Source organism: Pseudopipra pipra, chromosome 3 (genome assembly GCF_036250125.1).
Source record: "Pseudopipra pipra isolate bDixPip1 chromosome 3, bDixPip1.hap1, whole genome shotgun sequence".
Classification (NCBI taxonomy): domain Eukaryota; kingdom Metazoa; phylum Chordata; class Aves; order Passeriformes; family Pipridae; genus Pseudopipra; species Pseudopipra pipra.
Window position 1 is genome coordinate 8,469,791 of NC_087551.1, and position 27,565 is coordinate 8,497,355.

The 27,565-nt window shown below is 39.4% G+C and overlaps 1 long non-coding RNA gene across 2 annotated transcripts in view; it reads left to right on the plus strand.

The window, feature by feature from the left end:
• Positions 1–16,972: 16,972 nt before the first annotated feature.
• LOC135410815 (uncharacterized) overlaps positions 16,973–27,565 on the plus strand; it is a 33,116-nt gene continuing 22,523 nt past the window's right edge. Inside the window, exons 1-2 of one of the 2 annotated variants that reach the window (XR_010428887.1) lie at positions 16,973–23,234; positions 25,595–26,580. This is a non-coding gene — a long non-coding RNA (uncharacterized LOC135410815). Of the gene's footprint in view, positions 26,581–27,565 lie in introns of both variants that reach the window. The other variant, XR_010428886.1, reaches the window with a different exon arrangement.

A 27,565-nucleotide genomic window follows, 5' to 3' on the forward strand; every position in this document is an offset into this window, starting at 1 on the left:
TTAATCCATCAAAAGCAGTTTGATCCAAAAGTTGCATCTTCATGCCTTGAAACCTTACATTTCCTTCTCAAGCTGCTTCCTTCACTGTTCCAAAGAGAACACAGCTCCCATGTTACTAACAATAGTCATGTAGATCCTTAAATACATTACTTGTAAGAACAGCTCCTGGGATATCTTCCTGGTGATTCCCTTCTTATGCAATCTATGAGTATTTACATCAAAAATCTATGACAGCTTAAAAAACATTGATCAGTATTGCAGCATTTCTGCTTCCTGGCCTGTTTTTCATATTCCTACGAAAATCTCACCCTGCCTAACACTGATCTTTTTGGCATTGCCCATTAATTGCTGCCACCCATTCAATCAAAGCAGGGCAGCAGCTGCCAAGCTCTAGTATTTCCTTTCTTTATTTCTTGAAGAATGTCCTTGCCTTGTCTTCCTTGAGTTTTTTCTATGCATGCATTTTTGACTCCCTGTTCTCCAAGATAGTGTTGTGCTTGCAATTAGTGGAGGTTTTGAGCAAATTTAGACCACTGATACATAGGTCCGTAATCACCACTTTTCCACTCTTTTCCAGTCATTCTTTTGTGCTGGACAAATATATTTCACAACATAATAATGTCCCTTGGCAGATTTGATCTCATTCTCTTAAAGTGAATGTTTATAGACAGTGGACTCAATGTGCCAGTTAAAACAGATTTTGATTTTGCTTATCTGCAGCCAAAGTTCTTGGCCCCTGGTGCACAACCAAACCATGTGTAAAAAGATATTCAGCTCTGAATGAGATCACTAACATCTGTTGCTGTACATAACATTTAATCTTCAAACACCATCAACAACAACAAAAATCAGTCAAAAATGCAGAGTGGAGAAACATGGGCGCTGTAAGAACAGTTTCAACTGCTCTTTATTGCTGCCATGCCTTGTGCACACAGTGGTGCTCTCCTTGCAGCTACAGCAACCTGCCCCAAGGCGTCCCTGAGGATTGTACGAGGAAAATAAAAAATAAATAAAAAAATTTCTGAGAAGAGCAGCCCAAAATGCAGCTAATCCACACCAATCTCATCTCTGGGCATTTTGGTTCTTGCACAAAGTGTAGGGGTGGAAGGGTGGTAAACGAGAGAGGTACTGAAGTGGTCAAGAGTGTTTATTAAACAGTCTCTGATATGCAGATATTAACCTGACCTTTATGGTAAAATTAGATCATAATCATTCGGGTTGCTCCTGATAGTGTCCAAACGCAATTTTGAATCCCCTCTTCTCTGTGGTATTCCTGAGAGATAAAATATGATCACAATTTTCCCATTGTCCTGAAGAACAGGCAGCCATCCCTCCAGGTGTTCTTTGCATTGTCTTTGAGATACACCTTGACAAATTTAGATTTCTTCTTCCTTCTCTATTCCTCAGATCTATACTGTCACCTGGAAGAGGAGCTGAATAAGGTATCTGTGCTTTACACAACCTTCCAAAATGCTGGGATCCCACCTTGGAGCTCTTTCAGAAAGGTTAGGAAGAGCCTGCTCTAGATAGATGTATATTTTTCTCTTTGTGGATGGCAGATGGTCTTGGCTTGTCACAGACACTGTCCAGTGTGCCTGGAGTCTGATAACCTCAGCCATCTGAATCACACCCATCATGAATTCTTGATAACTTTGCTGAAACCTCACATACTCTGTTTACTGCTTTTCTTAATCACAGGGATTCTCCCATGATTCACTGAGTGCTCGCTCAGACTTACATTTGTTGGGTTCCACTGAAATGTGTCTTGAAGCTGTGCTGTTTTTTAAATACAGGGGGAAAATACCATGGTAATGGTATTGGGAATAATATAAGAGACTGATGAAATAAAGTAAATTAAAGTTTAATTGTAGCAGTGGAAGTTAGTTATGACATTTTAGTTATATTGTTCTGTCTTCTAAAGCCATAGTTTTAAGTCCTCGAGGAAGGATATGTTTATGGAATTTTGTTGCATAACATTGCTGTTGTAAAGGTACCTTCTGGTCTGTTGCTATTATGTTCCCCATCTCCTTGACTGCTCTGGATTTTCACTGATTTCACAGAAATTTCATCATAGTCTTGCACGGGTTGTTCCATCAAATGGAAATTCGGGTCTCATGTCCTTTCCAGGAGTCACGTTTAATGAACCTGCCCCAAGATTTCCTACGTGATTTGTGTTCGGTACCTGTGGTTATGCCCTCTCATTCCTTGCAGTGAAACAGATGTTTGTCATATGGTCCTAAACATATAAACCGGCCCGGGTCTTTCCAAGCGATTTGTGTGCCAAAGAATTCAATTATGGCTCTGAATGGGCCTGGGCCATAAGGCTGTGAGACGAGCTTATTTAACAGAAATTCTAGAGTGTTTGGCACGTTATGTTTACCAGGGTGAGGCAAGCAGGAATGAAATGCGGTCCTGGAAAGAGAACTGTCATGCAGATGACTCACTGCAGTCAAACACTTTGAGAAAATATGGTCTCTAAATGTTATGTCTACAACTAATTAACTTTATTTATTGTAAGACCTATAGAAATACAGAAACTGTGAAGTTTAGGGAAAATTAAATTAGGTTTTCAAACAAATGCCAGGCTGCCCAGCGTTCCTTCTTTTGGAAAAAAAAAAAAAAAACAACCATCAATCTCTTTGCCAAGTGAAGTGAAATATGCTAAAATGCAAATGTTGATGCATTTCAAGAAGGAAACTCAATCACTGAATAAAACTTTGCTTTCAAAAATTGAAATGTTAAAATCATCCAGGTTTCAAACCAAAAAGTAGGCTCATATATACACAGTTTTTATTTAATCAGCAGCTTTGACATTTTTACTTTAATCCCCTTCTCCAAATACTGTATTTTCCCCCACTGAAGTATGCCCAATTTACACAGAGTGTACTCACACTCAGATAGGCACTTTTGCACTAGAGCTGACAGACTTAGTTCTAGATGTGAGTATATATATGTATATATGTATGTGCCATATAGTAGATATTGATTTTTTTCCCCCACTTTTTTGTTACTAATGTCTCAAAATTGTTTGAGTATACTTGCGTAAGAATTGATACCACTGGAGACACGATGGCATATGCTCTTTATTAAAAGGGAGGGCAGGAAAAGGTTTAGGAATTGCATTCCTGAATGAAAATACGGTGATTTTTAGTGCAGTGGGCACAGGGGCAGCAAATTAAACCAAGTGGTGCCTCACACTGATAGAACAGGACATGTGTTCTGTATTTTGATGATTTGTTAATGGCATCAAAAGACAAAAGAGAGGAGAGAAGAGATGGATGTACCCTGTCTTTACAGTGGGTGGGTATCTGAAGGGCCAAATCCTCTAAGGGACAACAAAAATAATGCCTTTCCAAGTAGGTCTTAGGAAACAGTTTTTCTCTGTGAAAGCTACTGATCCTCAAACACCATTGAGAAAAAATATTGAGTACTCAAATTAGTGACCTTAGGCAAATCAACACCACATAGCACAATCCATTTAAACGCCAGATCCTGGAAAAGCTGTTTGAAGGCTGGCTTCCTGAGCTAGCAGTAGTAGGCTGGCACTCTTTTTCCCTCTTCAGGATAATGGTCCATCCTCTTGGCAAGTGAAAAGTTGCTCTGTGAAATCCTGCATCCCTGCATCAGTTGGAGGACAGACCAGGAAGTCACGGCTCTGCTCGCCAGCCAGCGTGGCGATGTGGATGTATGGAGAGCAAGAACATCTTTCTTCAGCCTGGTCAGGACATTGTCAGCACAGGACTGAGTCTAAGTTCACAGGGAGCCCTGCCAAGCACCTTCTGGCTCCATACTACAGGAATGGCATGCAGGAGCCAAGAAAGGGAAGCCCTGAAGAAGGGCTGTGGCCAAAACTATAGAAATCAAGCCTAGGTCTGAATAGAGCACTTTGCTGACCAAATTTGGATTGTCACCAATTGCTTCTATTTAATGAGACCCCGTGGAAAGCAGTTCCTCACACTATAAACTTCCGAAAGGGGGGGAGCAGAGCGTCTAGGTCGGTGATTAACCAACTAGAATAATGAGTTGTGTGTGAGACACTTTGGGGGATAGCAGTGATTCAGTTTGTCGAAAGAATGAGGTGTCATTTCATTTTTTTAGGGATGTAAGTTTGTAACTAATTTTTGTCTCTCCTTGCCAGCGTAACGGTTTGAATGTTAATTTAATTTTGCAGAATATCATTTATGTAAATGTAATTAGAAGGGAAACATGATCGGGAGATGCACAGCACCAAAGAAAATTTATTACTCCGAGGGGTATTGCTCTAATCATTCAACTGCAATATTGAGTTTCCCCAGATTTAATCTAAAAGCAATAAATTACAAAAGGCTAATGTCCTGCCCAACAAAAAGCTGTCATGAACCCAAGTTTCTGTGGGGAAAAAATTCAACTTCATTTCAGCAACAGGCTCTCCTCGTTTACACATTCCTTTTATGATTCCAGTCGAGTCAAAGTAAAATGAATACAAATGTGAGAGTTTGAACACTTTCCCTGAATATGTATGTGTGTCTGTTGGTGATTGTAATAATCAGCAATCCAAGGAGCTGGGGCTCTGTTATCTCGGGCAGAATGAGGAATGCAGTCCCACGAAGATACCACTGCAAATTCTTCTCCCCACCTTCACATGACCCTGTGATTTAGGGGAAGGCAAACTTGAGTCTGATTAATTCCAGTGTCCATATGAAAGTCTGTTGCTAATGTGCAGTTGTCTTTGTTCTGCCAACAAAACGAATGAGAAGAAACAAGCTGTCCTTTTGCCTGTGCTAGTGACTGCAACCTATGTGCTCCGTGGGAAACACTGGCTGTGTGTGGAAGTCACTCTGCTGATGCTGCTGGTCTGGATTTACTAAAGGGATGCTTTTGCAAGGTGGAATGAAAAACAAATGGATAATCAAATAATATTATGTGTTTACTTCTCAAAGACCTTGAATACCAGTTCTGCTGTTCAAGGAGCATCTCTCCACTTGATAAAACTTGCAAGGAAAATTTGTCAGGAAATAAAAAACAGCTAGGCAAAATAAGAATTGGTAAATGCCTCCCTAATGTGTAGGCTAAAACACTGTTAAGTGTCGGGGTTTTGTGGTGCAATTTAGTATGAAGGCTGATGCCAACATTACGCTTCTCTAAGAAGTGGAGTAATTAGTACAGGAAATAGGTTTCTTATGTTTTATTTAGCCCAATTCATCTCTGGTTTAACTCCACTGTAGCCTGTGTTAAATTTGTTCTTATTTTCCAGTATTTCTCTGCACAGTTTTTTATAGCATGACCTTTAATTCACTGTGATTGTCTTTTATTTTAGGTAGGGGCCATAGTTCCTCTCTCAATTTGTTAGTATCAATTATGTTGTAAGCCTTCGTTTCTTGGCTTGCAAAATGAAACCCATCAGATCTGCAACAAGTTTTTATAAAGTGCACATTGGCAGTTTTACAGATTCTCACAGCTGTACAGGGGGACACAGGGAGAAGCACAGGGCTGCAGCCTCAAAGGCACAGAGAAACAGAACTGTGAGAGGACCAGGGAAAAATGCAAGGAACAGAGAAAAACAATGTTGTTAGAAGCAGGGGAGGAGGTGCTCAACATATGAATTACTCATGTCCTTATGGAGCAAAAATATGTCTTAGGAGGATGGCTGAAAGCAGTAACAAGCAGTCTAGAGAAAGAGAGAAAGTGACTGAACTTGTTGGGACATATAAACAAGCTAGTGAGGCACAGAACTTGCTGCTCACCAGCAAAGCTAAGCCAATTATGAAAACAATTACTGAATTCAGATCAGTATCTTCTTCCTTGTCCCATGCAAGCTCTGGAGATAATGACTTTGACTGAGGTGGCTGTGGGGATGTGGATGCACAGGTCTGTGCTGGGGTCCCATGCTGTGATGCCGCTGGTGAGACAGGGAGGCAGCTGCCTCCTCCTCCTCCTCCTCCTGCCTCTTGTATGTGTTGCAGAGATGAGTTCCTATGCTGGGAACTCTGCTTAGAGGGCTGCTTCCATGTGGCAGACACCCCAACTTCTGTTTCGTTTCAGCTAGCCCGAAGTCAAACTGAAAGGAGGAAAAGATGATTGAATAAATTCGTAACAACATTCATGCTGCATCAGCTTTTGGTCTGTAGGGTACTGGTGTAAAGCTGTTAGAGTTGTAATTCTCCACCCACGGGTGTTTAGGGAGGTCGAAATGTGTGTAGCAGAACATAGGACAAACTGTTGTGTGTACACTTAATTAACAATCAAGTTTAGGGAGGTCCAAATGTGTGTAGCAGAACATAGGACAAACTGTTGTGTGTACACTTAATTAACAATCAACATGCACAGTACTAATCATCTCATCCTTGATTGTATGCAAGTACAGCGCAGATCGTGGCAACCTGAACAGAAAGCTGCAGTCCTCTGCTGTATAATTACATAGAGGATCTGACACAATCAGGGCTAGTTCTGTGGTTTTTTGAAGGGAAATCAGTAGAGGATGACAAAAGTACAAAGTAATAGTGAGAAAGGTCCTACCTTAGTGACGTATGGGGTACACAATTTTCAAGATGCACTGCCAAGAGGCCTGAGATGTATTCCTCATTTCACAAGGTGTAATTGTTCCAGTTGTGAAATAACGTTTCAGATTTTTGCCTCTTTAGTTTTTGCAGAATGCAAGAAGGGAAATCCTTTATCATGGAAATTGTTTTCTGCCCCAAGTGAAGACTACTGTTCTAAAATTCCTTAAGAGACATACATGAAGATATTATTAGTCGAAGAAGTGTTCTAAGATCATCATCGTTTATTACAGTTCCTGTGTTTTTCATTCCAATGAGATTTATAATTATAAACTGGTAATTAAAGAGGCTCCACTCTGTAATTCCATAGGAATTCCACTGTGATCTGACATTAATTAACAACCAATTATAAATTATGATATAACTTTTACAAAGCCCACTAGTGTCTGGATGCCTTCTTTCAGTTACAAGGAAATGTTAGCAGGAATTTCACTTTTGTAAGCTGGAGCCTTGTTGCAGGTTTATCAGTACAGCCACAGGCTGTGAATGTGTTTCGACAGTGCAGCAACTACATGGATGAGCAGGTCCAACCTGTTAAGATTTTGAATCAATTTTTATCCTCATCTTTCTTGTAATAGGCATCTAGCTTACAAGATTTCAACCTTCTGTCCTGTCAACAAGTGTGCACTCTTTGGTGCATAGATTTTTATCTGACTTGTTATGTAAATCCGAGTGATATGGTGCATCCCTTGATGCCTGATGAGAGCTCTCTCTGCCTTGAAAGTGCATTCTAAATATTTACAGCCAATCAGGAAAAAGAGAAAAATAGTTATGGGCTCCAATGAGAATGTCTGTCGGATAGAGAAGATGTGAGGGCAAGTTAAGGGGATAAACTTTCAAAATTCTGGCATTATTTCACCATCTACATTAAAGATCTGATATTTAATGGAATTTGTATGTGCCCAAAATCTGATAGGTAAGGTGCTACCTGGAGTATGTTGATAATAAAACACCCAGTGCATGTGGATAATCAATACTTAACATCTCTCTTTCCTTTTTTCTTCCTGCTCCTCTTTATTTCTTTTAATTTTTATCCCCCCCTTTTTTTTTTAATGAACTCAGGTCAGTAAACATCATTAACCTTGTCAGAAAGATGGGAGAGTGGGATAATACCCAAATCCATTACTTGCATAAGCATGAAGTGAACAAGAGACTTAAAAAGAGACAACAGATGCCTTTTGCATAGACAAAATCATGAGGTAAGTTTTCAGCCTTGCCCTGCAGATTAATTTCCACCAACTCCATTAAACCTAATGAAAATCACATGTGTGTTTCTAAATATTTCTTAGCACGCTTCTCTATTACCTCTTTACAGCTTCTCCCTGTCACCTTCCACAACTCTTTTGATCAAACCTCCAAGACTTTTCCCAAGAAGCATAGCTTCTGATCTGATCCAAGTTAGTACAGGTAACAGAGTGGAGAGAAGTGTGCTCTTTTTAGTCATCTCCACATCCAGCTTTCATCATAAATCACAACCGCTCTGAGCGCAAAGCTGTTCAGGAAAGTAAAAGTGTGGCTTATTTAACAGCCAACTTTTGTTGGCTTTGGAGTCCCAACTATTTCTCAGGGTCGGTGTGGTTGCATGGATGTACATTGTTTATTTTCTCATTGTAGTTTTTTGCCAGTTTACAATAGGGGAAATGTGTGGGGACAATCTTCATATAGACAAGTTGAACAGTCCTGACCAAGAGATAGTCACTTGCTAATGGGATTGTACCTATTCTCCTATAAAATAGGTGAGATTTCAGCTCAGAAATTTCTGTAAGAATCTCATCCTGTTATGTTGCATCTAACTGGTTATCAGGACATCTCTGAATAGCTTTGCCAGTTAGCCAGAGGTGTGTCACTGACAGCAAGGAACAAAATGCAGCTTTAGCACAGGGAAATGTTATAATCTCAGTCCATCAGATCGGCATCGGCAGTGAATCAGTGTACTCCTGTTGGACCCAGAGAGTACACATGAACTAAACTTGCTGCTTTTACTTGTAACTATCCCTAAAAGGGATTAAGCTTTTAAGATCTGGCTGCATGCATTTCAGATATTAATATATTCTCTTGGTTCTGTGCCTGAGTAAGATTTAGAAGAATTTGTAGAACAGCTGGATGCTAAAGCTTTAGGGGATCCAGCATCAAAACAGGGCTCAGAGTAACCAACATTCTGTCAGCAAATCCTAATGTTCTATATTTAACCTACTATTACGATTGTGTTTTGTTATTTTTGATTACCTTCATCTCAAAAGTTTGGTTTCTGTAGATTGCAGAACAAGGCAAGCTCAGTTAAGCCTATAAAATTTACCTCACAGCTTTCGTTTTAGCTCACTGTTGATTTGATGGCATCTGAAAGGGCAAATGGGAAAGGGAGGTATTATGTTTCAAGAAGACAGTTATAAAAGCCTGAACTGCATCCGAAGTATATTTTACTCCTAATAATGGGAACTGGATGAAGAGCATTTAAAAAAATATGAACCTGCCCCAACTACACTGGTTCAGAAATAACTGATCTAATGCAGTTTTCCAAAGAATAATTGATATTATATAATCATAACTGGCAGTTTATGTCATGAAAGTGACACTTGACACTTTCCTGCTAACCAGTTTAACATCATCAATTAAAACATCACTTGTGTAATGACATTTTAGTAACCAGTTTAATATCATAAATTATGACATCACCTTCTTTTATAGCATCAGGGTTAAATAAAAGGTTTTCTTTAGAAAAGTGGAAAAAAAAAAGGAGGAAACCTTAACATTGCCATTCATTTTGTCTTTGTAAAAGTTACATGTGTTGTATCCCTCTGATCACTGTCCTCATTAGGGAGGACCTGAAAGCTGAAAAGCTGCAAACAAGGGTGAAATAACCAATGGAGAAGAACGTGCTTCAGGTTAGCACAGACAACCCCCCAGCAGACAGTAGTGGCCTTTGCATCATATCAGTGAAAATCATCCAGAAAAGGAGACAAAAGCATGGGCATGCTCAGGGAACCTGATGAACTCAATTACAGTGCAGTAATATCTACTGAGATATGGTGTGAAAGTTCAAGATTGCGTCATTACCCACCAGTCGAAGTTCTTTTTCTTCAGTGGCTTTGAAGTAATCATTTTTATACTATTCTTTACTGAATGGTCAAATTTTGGTGCTGGAGTCTGGTATTCTACATCCCATCCAGTTAGCACTGGATTTTATGATGACTGCTGGTGATTTGAGTCCTGAGTTGGAAAACAGTTCAATTTATTCGTATCTATTTAGCCTCGTGGAACCAGACCGGATCCAGACATGAACTGAGTTCAGAGGATTCCCAATTAAACAAGTGTCTCTATGAATGTGTGTCTTTGTAGGATTAACTGCAAGGAGTAAAATATTTTAAGTATATTGTGTTTTCAGAGATGGCTAAGGGCACATGGCATCAGCTTTGCTCTCTTCCTACCGAGGTCCATAAAAGTGCTGTCAGTGACAGCGGCACAAATCATAATCAAGCATTTTAAAAATTTTTCCTGCAATTTTGTGTCTTGAAACTGAATCTTTACCATATTAAGTTGTGCTGAACTCTACTGGGACTCTATCTGAGATAATGCTTATCTTCTGGTGCCTATACAAAAACTTGGCCTTGTACATGCAGATGGTCCCTGTGAGTTCATGTGCTTCTTTCATGGCTTGCCTTCGTGTCAGGTCCTTGGTTAGGGTTTCAAAGGTTTAAAAAGTGGATTCCTCTTGGTTTGAAAACCCTTGGTTTGAAAAGTGGGGAAAGAATCCTAGACAAGAAGTCAAGTTCACATTGTTGTGTATTGACTGGGGCATAAGGATTTCCCTGTATAATCCAGAATAATTTCCCTTTGCTAATTGCCAGACTGCAAATCAATTATATGACAAATGGGTGCCACGTGGCATTTGGGCCACTGCTGTGTACTCAATCAAGTGTACAGTGCTCAATAGATGCCCAAATACTGGCAAGAAGGTGATAATTCAGTAAGTATGGAAACACTTCTTAAATTACAGGCAAAATTTTAAGCAAATCTATGTAAATTGTCAGTGCATATCTTAGTGGTCTCCCGAGGATGCTGTGATTTACCTACTCTCTTTTCTCAAAATTTTTTCAAAAATTTTTTTTCCCCCATGAATATTTATGTCAATGCCTCATTTGCTGACTGAATTTCCACTCTGCTGGAATTATGCTTCCCCATAGTGCACCCAGGAAAGGTGAGCTGTTAGAGGTGAGAAAAAGAGACTCCATGACCTTTAGGAAATAGCAAGTGGCACTAGATAAAACCTATTCTGTGAGGGGTTACTTATGGATTGGTTGGACATAATTACCAAAAAATTATTATCTCACTGAAACAATTAACTTGTGGAAGATCAGAGTCCAAATTTCCAGAAGCTCTGAACTTTTGCAAATTGACTTAGCCCATTGCCACTCTTAGGCGATGAGGAATTCTTAAAATAGGCATGAGTGATAGATACCACATAATTCGAGTTATGAGTATAGACTTATTTACAGCTGGCATTTTTTTTAAAGTGGATTGTAAATGTTAAGGTGCTAGATTCAATGCTTATGAATGTGTTTCCTTGGTGATAAAGCTTTCACTAAGCAAGTTATGTATCTGTGCTATCTTATATGCAGACAAGAGATGATTCACACTGTATGTTATATGCCTTATGCTTTAGAATTGAATCCTCTATTGACTTACGGCTGAGAAACATAGAAATCAAATCCACAGCTGGTTCTTCTTAAAAGTGAAGTTTTGGCAAAAGCAATGAAGGCTTTAATGCATTAGAAAAGTGTGCATTTTTTAAAGTTGTTTCACTTCCTATTTTCTCTCTACAAAACTCCCTGAAGTTAGTATTGTTCTTGTGTTTCATCTTGCAGTTTCAGCAGAACAGAGCTTTGATTTTGCATGCCACTCTACTGCCTATTAAATGCAAAGAAGATGTTAATTCGTGGGGGTACACAAGTTAAATAAGTAAATACATAGAATTAAATCCTTCTGGGACAAAAAAGCAATATATCTAATGATGAAGCAGTGGTGGTTGGAAATCTCTTAAGTGGGGACATAGAAATTACTTGGAAAAGGTGAGGTGAGACAGAAAGTCTGAACAAAACCCTCCTTGCACTGACAAATAATGTCACTTAAATTAGAGTGAGAAATTCTGGCCCTTTTGAGGTCAGTGGGAGTTTTAGCACTCTTTCCACTTAACCTTCTTTTGTAAGTAAAGTAAGGGAGAGTTGGTCCATTGGACGTATGTGAGTAGTTACCTGGTCATCTCTGCTTTACTCTGGCCTCCTACAGCGAGATGCTCTTGCTTGTCATCAGCTCCAGCACCCAGGAGAGCAGAGGGGTTGTAACACTGAAGAACAGGTAGATACAAAAGATGCAGAAAAAGGGGGCCTGCTGCCAGTGAGTCACTGCTGGTCCCGAAACACCATCCTCCCAGCACACATGACACGTTAGTGTTCGAGGACTATAAATGGCATAGGGTTATGTGCATTAATTGCATCATAAAGTAGAGGGGCCCCAAAGGAGACCTGGTCTCAGCTGTGCTATGACTGGGACAAACACTTAATGAGAGATCTTACAAACTCATTAGGCAGGACAGGAGTAGAGAGTATTAATCACCAATCCACTGTGTTTGAGACTTGAGTTTAAATATGCCCATCTTTTTCACAGTCTACAGAGTAAAGGGGAATGGACCAGACTTTTCTGGAGTCCTATTCCCAGTTTCAGGGTCTGGCTTTTTTTTCCTTACAGTTTACACTAGCATGAGCTCTGAAGCCTCCCTTACTGCACAGAAGTCATCAAAGACATTTAAACTTGCTTTTTATCTCTAATTTCAACTTTTGTTGCTATGGTTTATGTTTTTGAAAGCTGCAGAGTTGTACAATAAAGTGTGAACTGTTCTGTTCCCAATGATCTTCACTTAATTTTATTAAGTAACTCTCTGCTGGCCTTGCATATGCAAAACTGTCCTACGTATTTTTTGAGAATGTTGTTTTGGGGTCTTTAGAACAGTAAAGGTAATTCAAGAACCAGTTCAAGTGGCATTGTGTTCCTGAAGCACAATGGAGAGAGAGACTTTCTGACCCTGCAGGTTTTAAAACCTCTTGTTGGCCACTTATGCAAAACGAGCCAGGTACAGACCTCCTTTGCTACTTGTTTAGCAAACCATAGCCCAGGCTGTGGCAACTCTGTGGAAATATGGATTCCCTGGTGTGTGGTAATGACCCCACACAGATCTGAGCTCTGTTGGAATTGGTACAGGCTTTCTGTCATCCCTAGATGTAAACTCTTGTGTCACTTACAAAAGCTGTCAAGGGCTGTTTTGGCCTTTGAGGAAACTTCAGAGCTGGAGGATAGGGCTGCCACACCATAGACCAGCCCTGTAGAAACCCACATTGAGACTACCAAGATTACAGGCTGTAGGGATGGCTTGATGTGCTCTCTACCTTATGGACATGAATCGTGTAGGACCAATCTGGAGAAATCCTTTAATTTCTGGGTGGGTGTGAATGTAAATGTAAATATAAGGATCTTCCATGTCAGTCTCCAAGTGGACTAACACCCTGCCAATGGCTCTAATCAGAGGCCAGAAGAAAGGAGGAAGGCACATTGCCTCTTAGAGCCCATAGTGATGCTTTTGGATTTGCTGCCATTGTTGTCTTAGCTTTGAAATGGCTTTTGTTGGAGCTGTTGCCTGGATTCTGAATTTGGCATTGTGTGGTCTTCACTTATGCTGTTTTGTCTCCATTTGTCTTTGGCAATGTCCAGAAGTGGAAGAGACACCATTCTGTCAATAGTACCAGGGGCAGAGAATTTGTCTCCTTCACTTTTGGTTGGCCTTGAAATTCCTTTTAATTACTATTATCATTAGACTCTCACTCATATCCACGCTGTCTATTCTGCTTAAATATACTATCTCCAAACATAATAAATCTGGAAAAATGTGCCCATTATTTTTCTTTCTAAATCAAGTCCAAAAAAAATGAACCAGCAGTACAGTTCCGCTATAGCAACTGCTGATTTTGCCACTTAATTTGCTCCCCCTTCTTCCTATTTCTCTTTGTTTTTCCCCATATCTCCAGGATACATAAACTCCCTGTCACTCTCACAGCTCTCCTCAGCTATGCAGCTGCCTGTCAAGGAATACATGGTAAAATTCCTACCATTACCCATTCCTTGCACTCAGACAAGTGTTATGCCAAGATCCACAAATGTGCTTTGCTTGCCTAGATTTTACCCATTCCATGAATAAGTTTGCAGTTTAAGAGGAGACGACACAAAGCACACAAGCTGCCCTCTAGCCTAGAAAATTCCTCTAGAACATCTCCCTTGGAAAATACCTGCATCAGGACAATCAAATATAAACTGATTTGGAAAAATTTGGTTTCACCTAAACTTTGTCTGGATAATGCATTTACTAGAGAGCAGTTTCCTTTGTGAAAACTGTCTGAAAGTGGAGCGAGATGAAAATTACTGTCCCATCCTTGTCCTAAATGTATTGCTGAATAACATTACTAATAGAAAAGGAGAAGAAGACTTTGTAGGTTCCTGAAAGAGTTTGAAGAAGGCAGGTCCCATTGTTTTTTTATTTGCCAATATTCAAAGAAGTACAGGAACTGAAACATACATTATTGTCAGTATTTGTTGTCAATTTTGTCAGTATTTTTGCATGTATACTCAATTATAAAACTGACACGTTTCTCAGGTAGTGTTTCCATTATTGTTATTTCCTTCCTCCAGGCTGAAATATTTTAGAAAAAGTTACAGATTTGACAAACAAAGCAATAAACAAAATCAAACAGGGTAATGTTTGCTTTTCTAGCAGGATGCTTTCCTAGTCATTGTTGACATTTCTAATTTTCTTGCAATGGAGTTGTTTAGTAAAACCCTTCAAGTTCTTTCCCAGCCAGAGCCAAATCTCCCAAGAAAATTTCTTACCATTACAGTATGATACTTCATGTCTGGTATATCTGTTCCTCAGCGCCTGATTATGAGCTAGGAATTATGAACTAGTTATATTTAAGACTGTAATCTGTGGGTTTTTTAAGTTCCTCTTTGCCATTCCTCATTTCTGGTCTCCCTACAAAGATCTTTTAAGAGCACCTGAAATCCCACCAGACCCCAAAGGAAGAACAAAGGCAGGTGTACAGGCATTGTGAAAGCCTGGCCATTCCACTAACCTGTGGCTTTGCAGGGAGCATTATGAACACCAGTTTTGATTTTAAAATATGCTGTTGCTTTGGCACTGCTGGAAGGGGGGGAAGCAAGGAAACATCATGTCATTTTTTTATAAATATCCATTGTACTTGCACGGATTCTCCATAGTTGATATATCAAGCCTTCACTAACCACAAGATAGATAAGATAATAGATACATCAGTTAAACCAAGTTGAGCTGAAGTGTCTTAGATAATAAAGCTTTGCGTAAATTCTAATTCAAGCAATTTCAGCAAAAAGCATAACAAGTAGCCAATCTGGGGAAAAAATGTTTTTTATTTCAGTACCTTGTTCTTCATAACATCCTTCACAGATGCTATAATGTTATTTTAGTCTTTAGAAAAATATCTAACAACATGATTGTCTCACACCAGGCATAATCCCAGTGGAAATTAAAATTGCATGCATTTTCTCATCACTCTTTATTTAACAACTGGGAGAGTTTTAATATTTGAAACTCAGCAAGAAAATTGTCTTGAAACACAGAGATTCCTTTGGGGTAATTTCACTTTTGTTTTGTGCGAACTTTAACTGAGCAATTTTTTACAGTAATGCAGATCCGTGGTTTGAATGGCAGTTAACAGGACTTTCTGTATGTGCTTCTCACTTTACAAAAAAGAAAAAAAAATCACAAAGAACATTCTAATAAAATAATTGGAATCACCTCACCTTATTAATAAAGATACTCTGTTTCAGATTTTGAATAATTTCTTTTAAACCCCTGTCACTGGGTTTAAGGGTGAACCTGAAAGTCACTGTATTCCTGCATGAAAAGCGATATAGTTGTGACGCTTCTCAATTTTTACTTTCTGTTTGTTTGTTTGTTTATTTTTCTGGAAGAGAGAGGACATCTGGCATGCCCGTGACATCTACTTGGTAATGCAGTTTGCTCGACTCAGAGCAGCAATATCCAGAAGGACAGCTCATCTACAACATGAGCTGGTCGTTCCCCTTCAACAAGTGAAGGACAAATGCTTGCAATGCAAAATAACATTACGATAGGCTCTCGCACGTGGTCATAGGAAAGTCACAGTGGATTTAGCAGTGTTGATTCTATCAGCTGATTTCCATTAGAACCTTTTTATTTTTGCCTGTAATCATCCCTTGGGAGATAGGCTTGCTAGCAAGGCACCATGGCTATCACCTCGTGGCTTCCTATATTCATTATAGCTCATATCTCTTCTGCAGATTGAAGATTCAGAGGTCAATAAGCATCTTTCAGAAACACTCCATTCACATTCAGAGAGGGTGATTGTTGCACTGCCTTGCACTGGGCATCATTGCTTGTTTTCGTGCGTTCGACAGAGTAACATTGACACTCCTGTCATTTTGCTTGCACTCTTGCTGTTTCCATCTTCAGCATTTCTGAGGCAGAGTGAGACCTGCGGGTCCTTATCAGGAATTTGAGGCTCTTCTCTGAAGTGTTTCTAGAAAATTCAAAACAGCGATGTCCAAGGCCTCTCTTTATGCAGAACTTTACACTGAAGCTAATGCAACTACATTCAAACACAATTTGCTTGTCAGCTCAGGTGGTTGCACACCAATACATGCTCAGATACATTTGTTTTTAAAATTTCACTCTTACTGTAATATTTTAATCTTTTTCTGTGAATCTTAATCATGACATCTTTTTCTCTCATTAAATATCTCACGGGAATTTTGTTTTCTAATTCTTCAACTAAAAAAAGGATACCTCAAGCCTCTGAGTTGTTTCGGAAAACAGGCATCATATCTACCTCTGCCCTTCAGCATCAACAAGACCAAGCAGAAACAAAATGTACTTCACGTGGTCTTCTTCTCATTAATCCTGTGCAGAGGAACAAGTGAGTATTTGTCAGACCAGAACATTTATCACAGACTCTGTTTCAATGGCACGGTGAGTACCTGTGGGTAAGTGTGTAAGAGAAGAGAGGTGATGAAAGCTGTTCATCCTCAGACAGTTTTTCCAATCACACACTTTAGGAATCACAATAATGGTCCAAACGGCCTTCAGATACTTGTGGAGTATTGGCAGACAACAGCAATTCAGTCTTGAAGAGAGTCTGTTGTGGGTGTTTTGCAAAAGTCAAGCTTTTCACCAAAACATCAGATCAGTATCAGAATTCCTAAAAAACCAGAAGCTTGTTCCACTGTTTTTGTTTTTTGGGGTTTTGTTTGTTTGTTTGTTTGTTTGTTTTTTGTTTGTTTTTTTTTTAATTATGCACCTAAGTTAAATACTAAGATTTCAGTAACTTCGTAGTGGATGGAAAGACTATGTTTCTGGGAAAACAAGGCTGTTGGTATACTCAAGGTGATTTCTGTCCACCCTTTGTGATCTTTATGCCACAAACAGTGGCACTGAGGTCGTTGTCAGTTACCTGTGTGCAACGCAAGTGCACCTGGAGGGCACTTTAAACCAGCTGTTGTCAAGTCTTGCACTGTCACACGGGCAAGATGAGCCTTTGGAGAAAAGTTACTCCTACCTTCTGCCCAGGCAACAGGCTCTGCTAAGGCAGGGACTGATTTTGTCTTCTAAACCTTTGAAATTGAGTTTAAATTGGTTGAGGCCAGCATTGTCTTTGTTCTGTTTGTGCAGAGCCCATCACAGCAAACACCAGCCTATGATCTAGCTCTAATGCGTTGTGGTGGTGTGGAAGGCCAGATATCCATATCAAAAGTTAACTATTTCTTACTGAAAACCCCTGTCATCACCTTGTACATGTTTGAATTTTGGTTTATGTCAGTCATGGGTGACTCTTTGGAGTATACATAACTCTCACAAGATCATTCACTGAGGCTGCCAGTTATTTCTGTTTGCAGATGACCCTGTTAAATACTGCACCTCTCACTATCACAATCTTTCAACCCTATCAAAATCCTCATGATTATTTCCTGGAGTTTGTTACTCCTGTATTAGCATGACTGATACAAGTGTATTATTAGATTTCCCTTTTTTAATCCAACCTGAGCACCAGTATTTGAGGAGCAAACAGGTAACCTCACTGATTACACAAGAAGTTGCTTGTGCACAAGCAGCATTTTATTTCTTATTCTCTTTGGTATTTTAACAAGGGCAATCAACTTATTTCTGCATTTTCTTGTGAGATTTTGCCTTCTGGGTAAAGAGCATCCTTTATCTCTCCTTCTCCCCCTTTTCCCAGACAACCTTCTGCTGTGCTGGGAAGATGGAATGTATCGGTGATATCCCTTTCAGAAAATATGTTCATCATATATCACAAGTATTGTCATTATGATGTATTAATATAATGCATCATCAGAGAGCTGTCAGGGTGAAGATTTATTACCCTAAAATAAGTAATAGTGAGACACTGAGGAATGGGTTGACAGATTTTTTGTTTATTTTTCTAAATTAAGGACTTTTAAAGTAAGTTTTAAAATCTCTTACCTTCATGAAGTAGTAGAGTTGGGAGGCTCACGGAAGAGAGGACTTGAATCAAAAACACCACAACTCAAGAGACCTCATAGAATAAGAATGTAATAATTTTTCTCCCCTAGTAGTTTCTATGAAGTCTGCAAAGTTTAAGTTTCCAACATGGATGAGAACTAGTGGGCAGCCAAATTCATTTTAGTCAACCTGAACTGGACTTTATTGTTTCTCCTTTGAAGAAAACAGAGCCACCAAAGCATGAAGACTTGAGCTAAAATAGGCAAACCGGCTTAAAATGGTCTAAAAATAATTACATTTTAGTACAAAAGGCTATTTCCTTATCAGGTGTGTCCAGTGGACTTACCATAAACCTGATAAAAACGCCCTGAAATCAGGGAGAGCTTTTCACCAGGTTTGCACAGACTTTGGATCAAGGCCCTTTTTTGCATCATGTGGTGAAGCCATGAAACTTGGCACATTTATAGCGTTGTAACATAAAGCCATCTGTGTACAAGTACAAACTTTTCCTTATTGCCAAAGTGCTTAATGTAATTACAATCAGGCTTGCTTCCCCTCTGCTCAGTTCATCCATATGCTGAGATGGATGAAAACTTGCATGGTAAAGAATCCCACAGCATCTGAGTTTGCGTGCCGCTTACAGCAGTGTGCATTGCTAACCTTGTAAATCTTAGGCACTTTTGCATTTTAGGAACACACATAAAGTTACAGACTGACTTACAGGAAAATTGGCAACAGAAATATGCAAAAAAATTCAGCCTGGATTCTTTTTTTGCTAACTAACTCCACACGGCACCTGACTTAGGAGCTCAGTTGCCCTCGCTTCCCTGTGTAGTCGATGAGGAGTCAAGAGGTGTCACAGAGTTTGGATGCCCAAGACAGGAATTGCCTTCAGGAGGTGACTTTTACTCTTTGATGGCTGGAGAATGAATACAGAGGTCCTGTTTAGCTTGTTCACTGCTGTGTTGCATTAATTTTGAGAGGTGGTAAGCATCTGCTAAGTAGTTGCTTCATCTCAAAATTGAATCTGTGTTGACTTCAACTGTGTTCAAATGCAATGTTATCCCATGGCATTTATTGTATCCATGCATTTCCTGTATCATGATATTTGCATTCAGTTTCTTTAATACTGAATATAATTTTGGTCAGTGTAAGTTCAATACCAAGGTTGCTTATAGGTTAATGAATGCACTGTGCTTGCTGCTGACTGACGTAATTACTGGATAGGTGGTACACTGAACTTGACCCTACAGCCCACAGACATGTACTTGACTTTATCAGCAGGGAGGGCATATCCAAAAGGAATATTAACATTAAAAAGAAACATATGCAGTGGAATGCATTTGCAGGCACAGGGAATAAGTTTTCAGGGAAAAAAATTGCTGAAGGCAAAAGGTGGTTATGCCAGAAAAGTCCACAAATTTCTCTTCCTAAAGGAGAATAATGATAAGCTACTTAATTTTGGTCAATTTTAGGAAGATAGTTTACTTAATTACCTAAAATGTAGGTGTGAAATGAGTGCCAAACTTATGCAAATTACCTCTACCTGTAGTCCTTTAAAAACTCAGCTGCTATCAATATAGGAAAATCCTTTCCTCTTCCATAAACCTCAGAATGGTTTAATCATGTATAGTGACACAGATACATTGGCTCAAGCCAAATTTATTTGGAGATGTTATCAGAAATGGGTATGTGCAGATGCTCATAAAGCACCTGCACTTTGCAAATGCCAAATAACCTGTTTCTGCACTTAGAGAAAGCTTTACTGGCTCTTCATTAGGCTGTGTAGGTATGTGCTTATGGTTAAAAATGCAGTCTTCTGTATGGACACTATATCTCCATCTCAAATCTAGCAGAGATTTGCTTTTCTAAACTGAGATTTAAGAAAAGCACAAATTATGAATAGTTGTAACCAGTCAAAAATTTTTATAGCGTGTGCTTGTGATCAACTAATCTGATTAATGGAAGAAGGGGGGGGCCTGATCCTCTGTCAGAAGGATGAGCTTGTAGGATCACCTTATGAAACATAGGAAGATTTGTGTTAGTATCTGCAGTCTGCTGATAATAGTATATTTCCTAATTTTGTGATGCCAAAAGAAAGGACTTCTGACTCAATATGCAAGTGTTAGGAGGCAAATAATTCTTTCATTCGAAGATTTCTATGGGATGTTGTCACATATGCTACAAATCAGAACTTTAAGTGTTTGTGGTGCATAGATGTTGGAGTTATAAGGGGTTTGCCCAAAATCCTGCCCCCTCTGTGAGTAGGGTTTCACTCAGATTTAGTATTCGTCATGGCTGCTGCTCAGATCACCAGTTAAAACAACCTTAGGTCAGTACATTTTAAAGGAGGTAAAACATCTTGAAGAGACCATATGAGATCTATCACAGAAAACCACTGATAACTCCACATCTTATTAGCTTCAATTAAGTATTTCCATAGGGAATCATGGAACTGTTTAGAGTCATGATGACACATACACACACTTTGTTCCATCCAAAGAAATAATCTGTTTTCCAGATTTCCAAATAGCCAAGTTATTTTGTTATTGTTTGGGGTTGGTTTTTTTCCTCTGCTTTCAAGAGAAATAATTTATAAGAACTTATCTTGAGCTTGCTACAGATTTAAAAGGAGAAAAAAGTTTTCTCCTGTCCGACTTTTAAATTATATGCATGACCAAAGATAAATATGTTTTTTATTTATAACTGTGGATAGATGCCAAACAAAGCCTTTGATATGACACACCGCTGCTGTAGTAGAGGAGTACTTAAAACAGTTCCAGTCAAGTTAGGCCCCAAGACTTTTCATGCAACTTCATGCAAAATGGCTAAGACCTTTCATTTATTATTTCTTTTCTTTCCTTTTGAACATCCTCAAAGGTTAGAAGTGCAACATGCTTAGAGGATGCCAGGCTTCTTCCTGTCGAGCTGAGATGGCCTGAAAAGCACATTGAAACACGGGGAAACTGCAGCTACCACAGATTGCAGATGAAGGTTTTTTTCTTTGCAGGCCGTAGATCTCTCCTGCCCTTCCCTGCGTGGTTAGTAACAGCTAGATGAAGGTTATGGATGGAGACTGGCAAAGCAAAGGATTGGTGTGCTGTTTTGAGACTGGGATGAATGGGCTTTGACAATACTGCTGAATAGGAGTACTTGTGGAGCTAATACAGTTTGTAATTGTCAGAGCTGAAAAGTTAAAACATGGTTATAAACCGTGCCTAGGATCAGCTTATGTCAGCTTTAAATGATTTAAAAGTCTAGTGTCTGGAGCTGCATCTTACTTGCCTGCAAAACTCCTTAAAGAAGACTTACAGAATGGCATAAGCATGTCTCTCCTTTCTTGTGTATTTATTGTGAAAAGTAACCCTTTGTTTAGCTGACAGGAGACAGGTTTTTAAGACAGATGTGAAGCAAAGACTTCCAGATAAGTCGAAAAATATGGAATTTTCCAGTTTAAATACAAGGAGACAATTGCCTGGTAACAGTAACTTTTAGAAACTACTGTTTTCCTTTGTTTTATGCAAGGAGAGGCTATGAATGGTTGGGTGCTGATGCATCTTGGGCATATGGTGGTTTTGTGCTGTGCCAGGCTTGGAACTTGGTTTTACGCGTGGATGTGAGGAAGGCCTGTAAAGGATGCAAACTTCTCTGAGAGGAGATAAGGAGCATAAGAAAGCATCCTCTGTTACCTAGAGCCTGCCATCATTAGGCCTGACCCTTGGTCATTATCCCCTGGTATCTGCAGCAGACAATGACCTTTGATGACACTGCACAACAGCATGCAAAAGAAATGCCTGCCTTTGAATTTTGGCTCCCGAATGCCAAACGTAGGAGCTTCTTCTCCATGCTGTTTCCAGCCTTCATTTATGCAAACACATGTCCAAAAATTTAAATGCTACTAAATAATGCTTAGCAACACTGTTTGGGTACTAAAGAGGTTCTAATCTAGGTTCTAACTTTGCTAGAAGTAGCTCTGTCTTCCCATCATCTGAGAGTCTGGAGTAGGCTGGAAGCAACTAATTTACCATGTAATAAGATAGGTTCCTGTTGACACAATTCAAGGGCAAAACTATTAAGTCATTAGGGCTAATGTTGTAACATTCTGATACAAAGGCATGGCCTGGGCCTTTCAGATGTACCTCTGACCTTTTGAGGATTAAGTTTCTTCGCAGTTTTTTTTTGGTATTTGAAATCTGTCTTTTTTTTTTTCCTTCGGCTTCACAGGCATTGATCTTTGGCCTTGTGCTAGTACAGCTTGTAGAGCAGCATCTGTAGTCCTGATTTGTCCCAGTTTTAGCAAAGAAAGTAAGGATAGAAAAGTCAACACATTCTTAATCCCGCAATACTAAAACTGCATCGTGTATTCCTTGGCTCAGCACTGCCCATGTCACAGCTTGGTTCAAAGGACTGCTGGTAAAAGCAATCCAGGGAAATAGGGGTGGCTCTCGGGATTCTTCCACAAAATAGAGAAGCTGACAATTGCTTAAAACTATCTAGATGTCATTTAAATAGATACAATACAAATGTGTCTTGCTGCAGCCTTCTGATATTCTGATAAAATAACTTTTCTCAAATCTACTGGCATTGCCAGTAACCAGATGATTATTTCAACCATTGAATTCTGCAGCTCAGCACCAGGTCTGCACTTGTTTCACTTCTGTTGTGTGGGCAAGGGAAGTGCAATGGGAACTCAAAACTCATCCCGCTGTCATACTTACTATCTCTCAGGATTGGTTCACTTAATGTCAACTTCATTTACTGCTGATATTTTTGGCTTTATGCTTTTCTTTTATGAGTCACTCTCTGAAATAAGGAGCCACAAAGTGTTCTCCCCTGGACCTGTGCTGGGTTGTGTATCCATTTGCCACCACTCTGAAGGATAACTGTTCTCCAGGTGAGAACAGCCTTACCCATAGGCAAGCTTCACGACCTTCATTGTAACAAACCTTTTTTTGTTTTCCAGATGCATGAAGAAAACAAATCAAAGGACACCTCAAGCTGTTGCATAAGTCTGATGTCTGAAACTTTTGACCAAAATGTTTTAGAACACAGACAGGCCAAGAACTGACATCAAGTCCTGAGTGTCGTTGCCAGAGCTAATCACAGTAAGACATATTTTAACAAGGAAGGTTTATTTTGCATGATGCTTTTGTTAATTATATAGGAATGCATACAATACTGTGGAGCATTTAACAAAAAAATTTGAGAATGTTTTAAATTTAATTTCTAAGTTGTTTTTAAGCTCATATTGCTTATGCATGTAGCTTGTCTTTTTGAAATGCTGGAAAGGGTTCTTCCTCTTGAGGAAGAATTAGCAGACTATTCTTTACAAAGAACATTGGGAAAGCAAGGAATCCAATGAGTTTATGGCAATAAGATGTGGAAAGCTATATTTCATTAATTTATGAATTTTATTTTTGCATTTTTCTTATTTTATTTTTGCTCTCAGTCTTTTTAAATATGATGGTGATTCGGAAATGTATTTCATGAATTTCTGTTCGATTTTATTTTTGCATTCAGTGACTTTAAATACAACAGTGATGGGGGAAAGAGAAGTTGCAGCAAAAAAAAAAAAATTCTGCTCCTAAGACTGTACATGCCAGCATAGGTCTGGAATGGATGCTCATGGCTGCATTAATAAACTCTGACTGTGGAGGTTTCAAACATGAATTCTGACAGACCCTTCACTATGACAATACTAGTGGGAGTCACAATAATATCATCTGCTGCTGAACATCGCTAGTATGTGAGCACTGTTGTGCCAAAGGTTAATATGCCAGTTTTATTTCCTTCTCTCTACAGCTATAATTTAAATGAGTTGCACACATAAGTGATGTTATATGCATAGGGTTTTGCATTAAGTTTGCTATGTCAGATTTGTTTATAAAAATCATATTTTGAACCACTTGCCCAGGGGCTCCGTTCTGGGGAGCTGCAAGCTGATTTCTTTTAAAGAGGCAGTTTTCATTTTCCGTGGATTTTCAGTAGAGATTTTGGAACTCTGAACAGGGAGCTCAGTTTTAAATTCAGCACTTGCCCAGGTTTACAATTAGGTTTAATTACTTAGCAACAGAGAGTCTAATCTAGTTTTACATGTGTGCCACATGACCCTTTCCGTACCTTACTGGGATTGGAAGGGCCCCCTGCCTCTCTTGGGGAAAATTGCTTCCAACATTTTGGAGACCGTTTACAATGTTTTTGTTCTTATGCTGCAAAGTTAACATTGCCCATAAACCTAATAGTCACACAGTAGTTAATAAGGGGCAGAAAGTTTTATAGTCTTTTCCGCAGTTGTTAAAATCCTGCTACTGTAGTTCAGTCCCAGCCACACAAAACCTACCAGTTGTGAAAAATAGGATGCTCTATGTGTTGGTTTATTCTTGGAAACCAATGGAAGAGAGGACCTTTCCTGAGCATCTAGCTGAACGTAATGAACTTGGGGATTATTTAAATTGCTTGGCTTGTAATATAAACACTCGAGGGCTTGCCAGCAGTGTACCTTCAGGATGTGTGACTTTTCTAAAAAAATCATTTGGGATTTTTTTTTTTTCACAACCCATTGCAATTAGTAGCACTATGGCAAAGGATGATTTATTAAATTGCCTTTCAGTTAGAGGAAATAGAAACCATTAATGATGTTGCACATGCATTTTTAGTCAGGTTCAGCAAGAATAATTTTCTAGCTGTCTTTGTATGTTATGTAAACTAAGAACATTCCCAGGGTACCAGCTGGATCATCCTTTGGGCCCTGTAGACCTTCAGAGTGGTTTTGACCTTCTCCTGCTGGAAAAGATGCTGTGAAAATGAGGTGCTTCTCGAAGTTAGTGAGACTTCCAGACTCAAACATGAACTGAAATGGGCTCAGATGCAACTAGGCATTGACTACTAGTACCCTCTGGTATTTACTTCTGTTCCTTTACCATGTGAACAGGGAGCAGGGAAGGCTAGAGCTGGGACAGAGTGGTCCTTGGAAGAAGTGGAAGACAGGAACAGCTTTGATAAGGAATGGTTCAAAAATTTTTGTGAAAGGGAATTTTCAATGCCTCTGTTAATAACTTAACAGTTACATAAACAAACAAACAAACAACGACAAAAACTTGCAACCATTAATAATCCAGAATATTTTTCTCAGAAGGTGCCTGTTCTGCTAGTACATGGAAAACTAGTATAGAGATTAGTACGCAGTAGTGAGGAGTGGAGCCAGAGAGAAATAAAAAAAAGCTTATTTTTTAAAAAATTAAATACTATGGACACCATGAGCTCTTAAGCACAATGATACTACATGCTGTCTAAAAGAGCAGAGTTCTAATTACTTGGCTGCCATAACTTTACTTCAGTGCTTAAAATGTGATTTCCTTTAGATTTCATCTTCTGCCTGTCTTGCCTGGGATTGCAGATCACTTTCTATTACATTTCTAAAATGGATTTTTCCACAGATTACCAGTGTGTGCTTTGTTACTTACAGCTTAACATTGTTCTCCCCTGCCATCTCTGAGAAAAAGGATGTGGGTTATCTTGGATAAGCTTGGCACTACCAACACATAGCGTTTTCCATCCTCTGAAAACTGTGTGTAGTCGATGGAGTAGGATTCTGCAGGTTTGGTGCTCAATTTAGTGGGATTTTTAAATGCAGGGAACAGATAGTTTAACAATGAAGGGTGTGAAGGGTGTGATGTGTTAGTGGTGGGCAGATGCTTCGAGGGGAAAAGCCCATGAACAGGGTTAGAGCTCTACACTTACTTCCCTGTGCGCTGTGCCAAAGTGTTACCCAAATACCATTCTATAATAGAAGTCTAAAAAGGGAATGGTACTATTCATTAAGTAATTTCTGACCCATTGCCTGACTGCACTACTGGATTAATTTTGAAGCACACATATGGGAGTACCCTTGTAGTTATCTGTCTAAAAATACAGCACTACCATTTCTGTGTTGGTTTTTAAAGAGTGGTTGCATAAAACTTTATCAAGATGCTTAATACACTGAGCCATGATCTCCTTGGGCTGGAAAAATAGCATTACAGTGGTTGCAATGCCTTCAAGGTCTGGCACACTCCGTGCTCTGGATGTGATTCTGCACATGTTTGAAATTCCCATAGCTGACAGGCTGGATGCTAATGGAGTGGGAAGGGATAGGAGGTAGAAGCAGGTCCCTGTGCCTAACTCACCCCACACAGCCTGGCTTCCTTGCTCTTTGGGGCTCTGCACACCTGATCTGGTGCCAAACACTTTCTGCTCAACCGTAGGGGTAAGCCAGAACATCCTCTTTGTTGTCTTGAAGAAGCTGTGGGGAGAGCAGAAGAACTCCTTCCCTGACGTGCTCCTGGATTCCCTAAAACTGTGTACAGCCCTTCAGTACAGGTCTGTCCCAAAGGTACAGTCTGCTGCTGTCTGACAGGCTTCTCCGATCAAGAACTCAAGTGTTGCTCTGAAAAAGAGACTTGTCTTTGTCTGGTAAGTTTGTTCTCCTTGATCCCAAAACCACTGAAATCAACAGTGTTTTGAAGTCAATTTCCACTGATTTCCATGGTCTGGAGATTAGATTTCACTGTCTTTTCAGCTCTGAGTCTCAACAGTTCCTGACTGCCTCAATCTGGATCTTTTTTTCCCTCCTGCGGGATAAAAAGATGCTATTTAACATGACGAGGTCTAAATAACTGGGCACTGTGCATGGAAACTACAGCTCTATTGTCAGCCCCATTTCACAGGCAAGGAAGCTGTATCTGAAATCATACCTCCAAATTGCAGCAAAGCCGAGAACAGAATCCAGCTTTCATTCTGTAGATATCCTACTATGAGGAAATATTTCAGCCTCATTTTAATTTGCAAGTATTTCTAAATATCTTCCCTTAGCCATAGTCTCTTGCAAATGAGGCTGTGAACTGGAAATGTTTCGTGTTCATTTTCCTGTTGCATTGCTTTTTTTTTTTAATTATTTTATTTTCCTTGTTAGTTGCAGTCATTAACAGTTTGTGAATAAATCAATTATGGGTAAAAATATACTAATAGGTAGTAGAGCTTTTCTTTTTTTTGTGCTGATTGAGGTAGAATAGTACAGCAAAAATGCGATGCAGTGGTATTTTCAAACTGAAATGCAGTATTTTTTTTCCAAAGCTGTGCTGACTTACAAGCCTACAACACTCATAACTTTGACTAAGAATTAGGCTCCTTAAAAAGCAGACTGAGACCCCTCTCAGATTTTCCATTACTGAGGAAGTATCTTTAGTTCAGCAACCAGTCAGGGGAGGCAGTTAGAGAGCTATATTGTAAGTGACACTTTAGAATCGTAGTTTTTTCAGTATTTATCAACCGTTGTATTTTCAGCTTGAAGGTACCAATGTTTTTGTGTCACGTAATAAATTACAGAATGTTTACATGCAATTAGGTATGTGCCTATGGAGGAGAAAACACTGGGAAACAGGATTTTCCAGAGGCAGTA